We start from the raw sequence: 9696 nt of genomic DNA, 5'->3' as shown, positions 1-9696 counted from the left end.
ATATATATATTTTAGAGGCCCAGTGCATGAAATTCATGCACTTAAGGGATCCCTCAGCCTGGGAGCCTTCTCGCAGTCTGGGAGCCCATGGGGAGTGGGCCTAAGCTGTCAGTCGGACATCCTTAGTGCTGCTGTGGAGACAGGAGAGGCTCCTGCCACCGCCACTGCACTCGTCAGCCATGAGCCCAGCTTCCGGCTGAGCGGCGCTCCTCCTGTGCAAGCGCACTGACCACCAGGGGGCAGCTCCTGCATTGAGCATCTGCCCCCTGGTGGTCAGTGCGCATCATAGCGACCAGTTGTTCCGCGTTCAGTTGATTTGCATATTAGCCTTTTATTATATAGTATATATAATGTAATAATTTATATACATAATGAATCAACCTGACTCTAATCCTATGGGATAGAACAGAAATAAAAGGTTGAGGAGATATGTGACTCATGCAACTTCACTTAACTAAATTGAATTGGGTGGGCCAATTATTATCAGTACAGGAATTAACAGTCCCCTCCTCCCTTTTACCCTCAATCCAAATTAGACCTTCACCTTTGAATCAGACTAGCTTTAATTTGCTTACAATGGGAGTGGAAACTTTGGGGCAATAATGAAACAGCATTACATTTCAGAATTAAATGCATAGGAAATTTTAATACAGCAATTGATTAGAACCTGACAGGTCCGGTGACTATTATAGAATGCTCATGCGCTTGCATAACCCTCCTTTGGTAGGAGATGAACGTGAAAGTGGTTCAGTTAATTATTTTTTCTCTTATTTATTTCTGAACTCATTTTCTCCAGGCCCTTTTTGCATTCTGCACTCCAGATATATTGGCCTTCTTACTGCAGGGTGTTCCCTTTTTTGGGGATACTTCCCCCCAAAAGTTACATGGTTTACATTCAGTTTCTTAGGTGTCTACTCAAGAGTCACTTCCTCAGAGAAGCCTTTGTTGACAAACTCTCTAAAGCAGCACCCCAACACTCTAATCCCTTCCCCAGGCTTTGTGTTTTCATGGCATTTTGCAAAAATAAGTTTTAATGTATTGGTTTGTTCATTTGCTTTTGTCTGTCTTTTTGGTATACTGTAAGTTCGATGAGAATGGGGAATTTGTTTTGTTCTATGTTTGTCTCCAGGACCCATGTTCGATGCCTGTCCTTAGCCAGTCCACCAAAAGACATTTTTAATCAGAAGAATGATTTCCTGCATTTCTACTATCCATTTTACCTTCACAGAGCCCCTGCCACCTGCGGGACATGTGCCTTTGAAGGAGTGCTGGTTAGAGGCTGAGATAACCGTTCTTTTCCCCAACTTCTTTTTCTTTCAAAGAAGTTAAATCTGAAGAATTTTGTAACTTTGGATTCAGTTTTTTACTATCAAATTAAAGCTAAAAATGCTGCCAGGAAGGAGGGAAAGCCAGATTGGAGGGGGAGGAGGCGAGAGGTAGAAGAAGGGGAAGCAGAGAGTTGGGGGAGGAGATGGCTGAAAGATCCAGAAAACCTGAGGAGAGGCAACAAAAACCAATTAAAGTTAATGAACTACAGCTAAGCTTTTTATTTTAGTTGTTTTTTTCCCCCCTCACAGTATACCAGCCTCAACTTGGAACTATTTTTCTTGGAGAGACACTTTCAAAAAGTAGATTATTTCCTCCCTACCCCCACATTCGGGGTGGGGAGGAATGACACTTTCATCGACAAAAACGTGAGGGTGTATTTTGTGCAGCTAGCTAGTGGATTTGTCACTTGGCCTTCGGCTTTGGTTTTACCACCCACTGAATTCTGGCAAAATCCCAGAATATCACAAGTTTTGTTATCCTCTATCTTCACATAAACCGAGAGAAAGTCAGCCCTACTGAGTAGTTATCTGGAGACAGGAGGCGGAGGTCCAATTGTAGTATCTAATATTAGAAATGGAGACGCCTCCAATGGTTTTTGGCAGACTGAGCCTAGAAAGAGTGCCTCTGGCTCTCCCACTCAAACGTCTTAAATAGTTTACATATCTGTGTGATTAATCTGGCTGGAAACGTGATTGCAGTTAATGTATTAGGTAGAAAAGTTTAGAGGAAGATTTTTATCTTTATTCCCATTTTCTAGAATAACGCATTCTATCAAGCCAGCTATGCTTAAATGATGAGTGCTAATAATAATGAACCACTCTCATATTTATTGAGTATTCTTGAAAACAACTGCCCCAAATTTGAATGTGAATGAAATATATTTCACTAACATTTTCTATTCATTCAAAAATTTGGCCGAATATCACATTCAAATTTTGATTCTATTCTAAAATGCAAAAAGTAGTATAAACTGATCTAAATTACTTTAAAAGACATTTAAAATCTGAACTCGTGACACTCAGGTTTTTCATTTGAAGTGTGCTCTTAAATATTCTGCTTTTCAATGATTCCTTTCTCAACCTATTGCCTTCACCACAGCCTTAAAATCAGAATTTTTGTCTGTTTTTATCTTTATTCCCATTTCATTCTGTTCATTCCTTTTTGGATTCCTAAATAATATATATTTGTCTTCTTTCACAGAATTTAAGGGTCAGAGAGGTAAGAGTGGCCTTACTAAATATTTGGCTGGATGCTAACTCGTCTCTCTCTAACCCCAATTCCTCCTTCTCTATGCTTGAAAAATCCTGGGGTGCTTGCTATTGCTGGAGGCAACCTATCCTTTGTTGGGAAAACTTAATGATTATAAAGATAATCCTTATATTGACTAAAAAACATATGTATATTGAAACTTCTACTCATTGATCTTGGCTCATTTGGAGATTGATTCATTTATTCACACACTCACTTATCCATGCACTCAATAAATATTTACTTGTTAAGATTCCACTATGTATAGGGGCTATACTAGCTCAGGAGCCTACAGCACCACAAAATCACTCTATTCTTATACACACTATATTTCTCTTTTACAGTTGGAAAGACAAACTGCATTTGTAAATATAAATATTCTAACTTCTATTTTGTTAACACTGTGTTTTTAAACTCTATTCTGTTTCTGGTCATTCTCTTCCTGAAAAGACTTTGTATGTGAATATGTCTTTTAAAATGTGCACACAAATATGAGGGTGATTTTTCACAATTTTCTCTAGTCAAAAAAATCCCACAAAAACAAAAACAAGCAAATAGTGAAAGCATTACCTTCCACATTTGAACACATACTTTCTCTTAGTATTTCTTTTTTAGTGATATATTTCAGTGTTGGTCATTATGCACTCATAGTATCTTAAAACTTTAGATTTTGAAATCAAGATGAAGTACAGTTTAACCAGGAATTCTCTATCTTGTGCTGGTGCATGTGCATGTGCGTGTGTGTGTGTGTGTGTGTGTGTGTGTGTGTGTGTGAGAGAGAGAGAGAGAGAGAGAGAGAGAGAAACTGAAATTTCCTTTTTAAATTTTTACATATGAAAGTTTATCTTGCCAAAGAATTATTTCCCTTACCTTTAAAAATGTTTGCAAATAATTAAACAAGATGTACACTCTATTTATCAATTTAAAAAAAGGATTTGATAGATACTTTACTAAAAAGGGGAATGAAAATGTCTAGTAAACATATTCAGTCTTCACTGGTTATAAACATGTAAATTGAAACCTCAATAAAATATATTTTAATCCATCAAATTGCCTAATTTTAGTTGGTTTGCTTTCAAATTTTAATCCAATAGTCATGGTAGGGAAGCTTTATGCATTAATTTATTACATGTTTGGTATAAGTAGTTAAAATCTTTGTAGAAGTCAGCTAGAAAATACAAAGGAAGAGTTGAATATTAATAACATATTCTTGATCATATTATAAGGAGATAAGAAAATTGATTAATTTATACATAAAACTGTTCAGTGTTTTTATGGTAACAAAATTTGAAATTAGATGTCCAAGAATGGAGAAATGGTTAAAGTAATCATAATACAATTACTAAAATATTGCACAGTTGCTACCATTTAAGAAATATTTAATGAGTTCAAGGACCCTTCAATATAATCTTAAAGAAAAGAAAATATTCAATTATATATAGACTGTAACTTTTATAAATTCAAGAGTTTCTATTTTAATTATAGCTGACTGTCTTCAATGCCTAGAACAGTGCCAGACACTAGAAAGCATGCTATACATGTTTGCTAAATAAAATAATGAGTTAATATGTGGTATGTTGCCACTTAAAGACACACATACACACAAATACACAAAATTAAAAAGAAAAACACCAAAATACTAGCAATGTCATCTCTGTTTATTATTGGTCATTACAGCACTTCTTTTTTCAGTAGCTTTCCAATTTTCTGTATTTTATAATCAGACAATACTTATTGAACCAATAGCTTTGTTATCTTCAACCAATAATTCCAATTTGTGAAAATGTTCTTTATTTCTGCTTCTGTAGTTCTATTCTGAAGCCACGTCCAATATATTTGGCATATTTGCCTTTCAAGCATATACTTTCTGAGCAGGATGGATTACTTTACAGTACAAGATCATGCTCTCCAATTTAAGCACACTTTTTGTTCCTTTTTATCACATTTATTGGGGATGATACTGATTAACAAAATAAGCACACTTTGAAATAATGGTGGATATGATTTTAAACCCACTTCCGATCAACTGTATCAGATTGTGGGATCAGCCCATACCCCTTCTATTTTGTTCCCAATGATTTTTTTTGTAAAATGTTGCCAATGGCTTCTTGGTAGCGCAGTACAACATAGATTCATCCTGACCTGCATGTGTACTGACCTCAGCAAAAGAACCGAGGTTATATTGATTGTTTTAACTCTAGTGATTCTTGCAGTAATTGTCTCTTTCTTGTTCCCATAACCCCAGTATTTGAAAATCAGTACCAGAGTCTTGTCCATATAATGTCAAACTTAACGTTCTCTTTTTCTAAGGTCTACATTTTTTAAGATGAATAAAACATCTGCTTGTCTCCTGGGTAGCACCTGGGGACGTCTCCCTGATAAGATGGTCTCTCAAATTCACCAAGGGTAGATTGACTTTTACATCTGCTATTGTTGGCTAAGTTGCTCTTACCATAAAACTTAAAGGATGCTTTTCAGTGTGCCATGAAATTTTTCTTTTAGATTTAGATGTTTAAATACATTTTACATGGCAAGATGCTTTCTTACTATGCCTTTGCATTTTTCATTTTTTGAAATCAATACTGTCCTGGTAGAAGACCATTCTCCAAGGATTAAGGTACTCTTGTGCCTTGCTTCCCTGTGGAAACTGACTATAACATCATTATCTCCTGATATTATTCTTTAACCTCCCAGATGAATTTTTATACCATCTTCTAAGTTTCCACCAAATTGGAGAAATATGGTTTCTTTTAACTTTCTACTTTAAAGTAATTTTAAAATTTCAGTAGTACAACTAATTAACGTTTATCTCGATTCCTTGAGTGGTCATCCTCTCCCACCCCGTTCTTCAAGTGTTTGAGAGTAAGTGCAGTTAGGATACCCTTTACATCTAAATGCTTCTGTGTGTGTTTCTTTAAAAAAATTTTTAAAAAGAAAGAATGTTTTCTTATACAAATGGAGTACATTTATATAAATGAGGAACTTGGCATTGATACTGATGGGGTTCAGGGCACATTACTCCACGATATGGCCCTGTGTAATATTACCTTAAGCTGCAGGAGTTTGAGAAAAATGTAGAAGCAGGAAGTTCACTTTGACCCACCACCCCATTTTCCCTTGAAAAGAAAATATGAATGAAACATACTTCATTTTCTATTCTTCCTGTACCAAGAGGAAGGAAAAACATTCTTATCACCAGAGTCAGGAAATTTGGGGTCCATAAATCTCTACAAACAAATATAAACAAAAAAACTAACCCTTATCTTCCTACCATTGGCTACCCCTAACCCAAAACCCTTAGTTTTGACAATTCTTCACACATTTGTTGTTTCTTTGTCTAAAAGATATGAAAGCTTCCTGCCTCCTCACTTCATTTCTTCAGTTCGTTGTGCTCTTGAGAAGGCTCCTACGTGAATGTAAAGATTAAATAAAATGTGTATGCTTTTCTCCTCTTAATCTGTCTTTGTCAGTTTAATTTTCAGACCCAGCATGAGGATGGAGGAAAACATTTCTTTTTCTGTAATACAATACAATATTATTACATTAAAATGTATAAGTAAAGAATATATTCAAACATTACCAGCTATTCTAATAGCCAAATACATTTTTATAGCCAAATACTTTTTTTTTCTGGTCTGGGATTATATGTTGCATTTAGTTGCCATATCTCTTTAGTCTCCTATGTTCTGGAACAGTTTCCAATATTCTTTGTCTTTCATGACCTTGACATTTTTCAAGAGTACAGACTAATTATTTTGTAGCATGTCTCTCAATTTTGATTTGTCTGCTGTTTCTTCATGATTGGATTCAGGTGATGAATTTTTAGCAGGAATTCCACAGTCATGTTGTGTTCTTCTCAGGAGATACATGATATCCACCTGTCCCATTACTGATTAATTAACTTTGATCATTTTATTAAGATGGTGTCTGCCAGGTTTCTCCCATAAACTTACCATTTCCCTCTTCATAATTAATAAGTATCTTGTGGAAACATACTTTGAGACTGTAAATATCCTGTCTCATCAAATATTTACCCTCTAGGTTAATATCCATTGATGACTTGTGCCTGAATCAAATATTACAATAATTATTTCCATATATGAATTTCTAATTTTATAATTTTTCTACATTTGTTAGCTATAATTTTTTCCCTGCAATGATGTTTTTTTCTTCTCAATTTTAATCAATTATTTATTTATTTATATTAGAATGGCCTCATGGATTCTCATAATCATTTAATTCAATTACTTAGAAGCTGTTATCATTATTTATTTTGATGCACAACTTGTCCCATGTTGGCCAGTGGGAGCCCTTTCAAACTGATTTGATTATTTTGACATGCCCTCATTTTAAGTATTATATGGGGGCAATTTTTTTCTTTCTGGATTCAAAGACAGTCCAAGAACAGTTTGTATTTTTTCAACCCCAACCCTGGCATTAGCAATTTTCCATTTTCCAAGAATCTATTTCCCTTAATTATAGAATGATGTTTAGGAACCAAGGTATGAAGGCTAGGTGAGGCCATTGCTACTTGAGGATAATTTCTTCTAGGTTGCTTTAGAAGACACACACACACATACTATATCTATATCTATATCTATATCTATATCTATATCTATATCTATATCTATATATCATCTATATATCTACTAATATATCTATATCTATATGTAGATATATATGTATAGCTATATGTATGTCTATTTTTATATATAGCTATTTCATTATATATCTATCTAGTCTATATCAATACCTACAGTTGAAATTCACCAGAATTTCTTCATGTTCGTAGTTGCCGCTCTAATCTGACAATGGGAAATCTGGCTATCTCTCTATATTTTGATGTGTCAGAGAAAGCCTGCTTTTGTACTTAAAACTCCTGACAAGGGTTTTCAATTACAACTTAAATCATTGAAAACGGGCAGAATAAAGAAGTAGCAGACAATTGTAGACCATTATAGAGAATACTGAATTCCCTGCATATTTCCCCCAGTTTCTTTTAATATATTGCCCCCTCCCCTCATAGCCATACTCTTCATTCATGGAATTTTTAAACATACACATACTTGGATTATCTTAAAGATTATCTTCAGATGGTGGCCTTACTTTACCATGAAGGTCTTTGCCTACTGAATAGCTTTGAGTCATGGCATTGAGTATGTTGTGAACTTAGTGATGTACCACCTGCAGGCCAGTGGGAGCACTAGCCCAGGCGCAAGTAATAAAGGGGACCTGTCAGTAAAGAGTTTAAAAACAAAAATGAAACCAAATAAAGTCAGTCTGATTTACATTGTAACCATGCCTCAGTAAACTGAAACTTATTTAGTGAAAAAACAAGTTTCCTTGCTGGGATGGAATGCTTCTATCTTGTCCCATTGGTGTATCACTGAGGTGAGTAAAGAAATTATTTGAATCATTTGATTAACCCATGATCATACTGTATGGAAATATAGCTAGATTGTGTCATCGTCACTATGTTCTTCTACGTGCTTTCAAATGTATTTTTCATATTTACAGTATTCAAATTTCCAAGTGAAGAATTTGTGTGTTTCTTTGTCAGATTGATCAGATTTAAGGCAGTACATAAGTTGCTATAATTATTATTTCTCAAATGTGAATGATGAACAGACCCTTTTTAAAAGAAAAAGACATTCTCATAACTCACTCAAGGGCATTCATCCTTGCACCTTAGTTTGAGAAGGAATGACTTAAGAAATATGTTCAATTTTTGAATAGTTTATTTACTCAGTTATATTTTGAATTGCAAATCTATTTTAAGATCTCTTCAAGGAAGTTTCTTTATAACTGATAAAGTATTTTAAGTTTACCATCAAAATGACAAATAATATACAAAACATATTTATGGACCTCCTAATTTTCCAGAACACATTTCAAACCCCAGCTTGAGAAGTCCTGGGCTAGATTTTGAAGTCGTCCTCCTATGTCATTCAAAGAATCCTCTCACACATTTTTTCTAGAGAAGCTATTGGATCTGAGACCATCTGCAACAGCCTGAAACATGTTTACCCCAGCATTTTGCTTTAATCTTCCTGGAGATATCAGACATTCTCACAGACTCTGTAACATATTAGTTTTGCTCAACAGACACCATTTATGCTTATGTCTTGAGTAGTGTCAGTCTTAGTAGATGTTAACTTTGTTAACATCCTTAAATTATCCTTTCAAAATTATGAAGAGTCCATAAAAAGAGATTGGGTAGTAATAGAAATCATTTTAGAATATGTAACTATTAATATTAAAGTTTTGGAAGAGAGACACTCAGTTGATGATAAAAAGAAGGTCCAAGTTATGTCTTCACTCTCCCTCTAGAAAAGCACTATGTGAAGAATATCTGCAATCTATCCTCCAGATAGGAAACAAACATTTCAGGTAGAAGACTTCTTATTTCCTATACTATAAAATTGAGAATATTTAAAAAATGATTGAATTTCCACAAATTTAAGCTTTTTCTTTATGTTTTTAATGAAAATAGAATTCTCTGAGGCCACCTGGGACCTTTAATTGTTTTTCTTTTTTTTTCAAAAAGAGTAAACATGAATGCTTGTTGTATTTATTAGTAAAACTTTATCAACTAGGCATATTCTGGTTTTAGAATTTATTTAATTTTATGTTGGTCAGAGATAGAGCTTAATTGAATCTATTTTAAATAGATGCATATAGTATAAACTCTTTGTACATTTTTAACATATTTTAAAAATTTTAGAGTTTACAGCATTGTTTGGATGCCAATGGTGTTGTTAAACAATCCCTACTAATTCTGATAAACTATTTATTTGCTTAGTAGCAGCATACATGTTCTGCTGTCTGAAGATCTGGGTTCTAATCTAATTCACTTATTAACTAGCTTTGTGAAGTGAGGAATTTACTTAACCTGTATCAAACTCAATTTAATCTTGGAAAATAAAAACTATGCGTCCACCCCAGTCCATCTCACAATTATATTGAGAGATCAAATGAGATTAATGCATTTGAAAGTGCTTTGTGAAATAAGCCAGTCAATGAAGGAAAAATACCACATGATCTCACTCATTCATGGATAATAAAGACCATTATAAACTTTTGAGCAATAATAGATACAGAGGCAGAGCTGCCTCAAAC

General features: G+C 34.3%; 1 long non-coding RNA gene across 2 annotated transcripts in view; it reads left to right on the top strand.

Moving 5' to 3' along the window:
- Positions 1–9696, top strand: part of LOC102250128 — a 211792-nt gene that overhangs the window by 55235 nt on the left and 146861 nt on the right. For both annotated transcript variants that reach the window (XR_313880.2, XR_001363141.1), the window contains exon 4: positions 4888–4983. This is a non-coding gene — a long non-coding RNA (uncharacterized LOC102250128). The remainder of the gene's footprint in view (positions 1–4887; positions 4984–9696) is intronic.

This window comes from Myotis brandtii, unplaced genomic scaffold, assembly GCF_000412655.1.
Source record: "Myotis brandtii unplaced genomic scaffold, ASM41265v1 scaffold344, whole genome shotgun sequence".
NCBI lineage: Eukaryota > Metazoa > Chordata > Mammalia > Chiroptera > Vespertilionidae > Myotis > Myotis brandtii.
The sequence above is the reverse complement of the archived record's forward strand: the minus strand, read 5'-3'. Positions and strand labels throughout refer to the sequence as shown.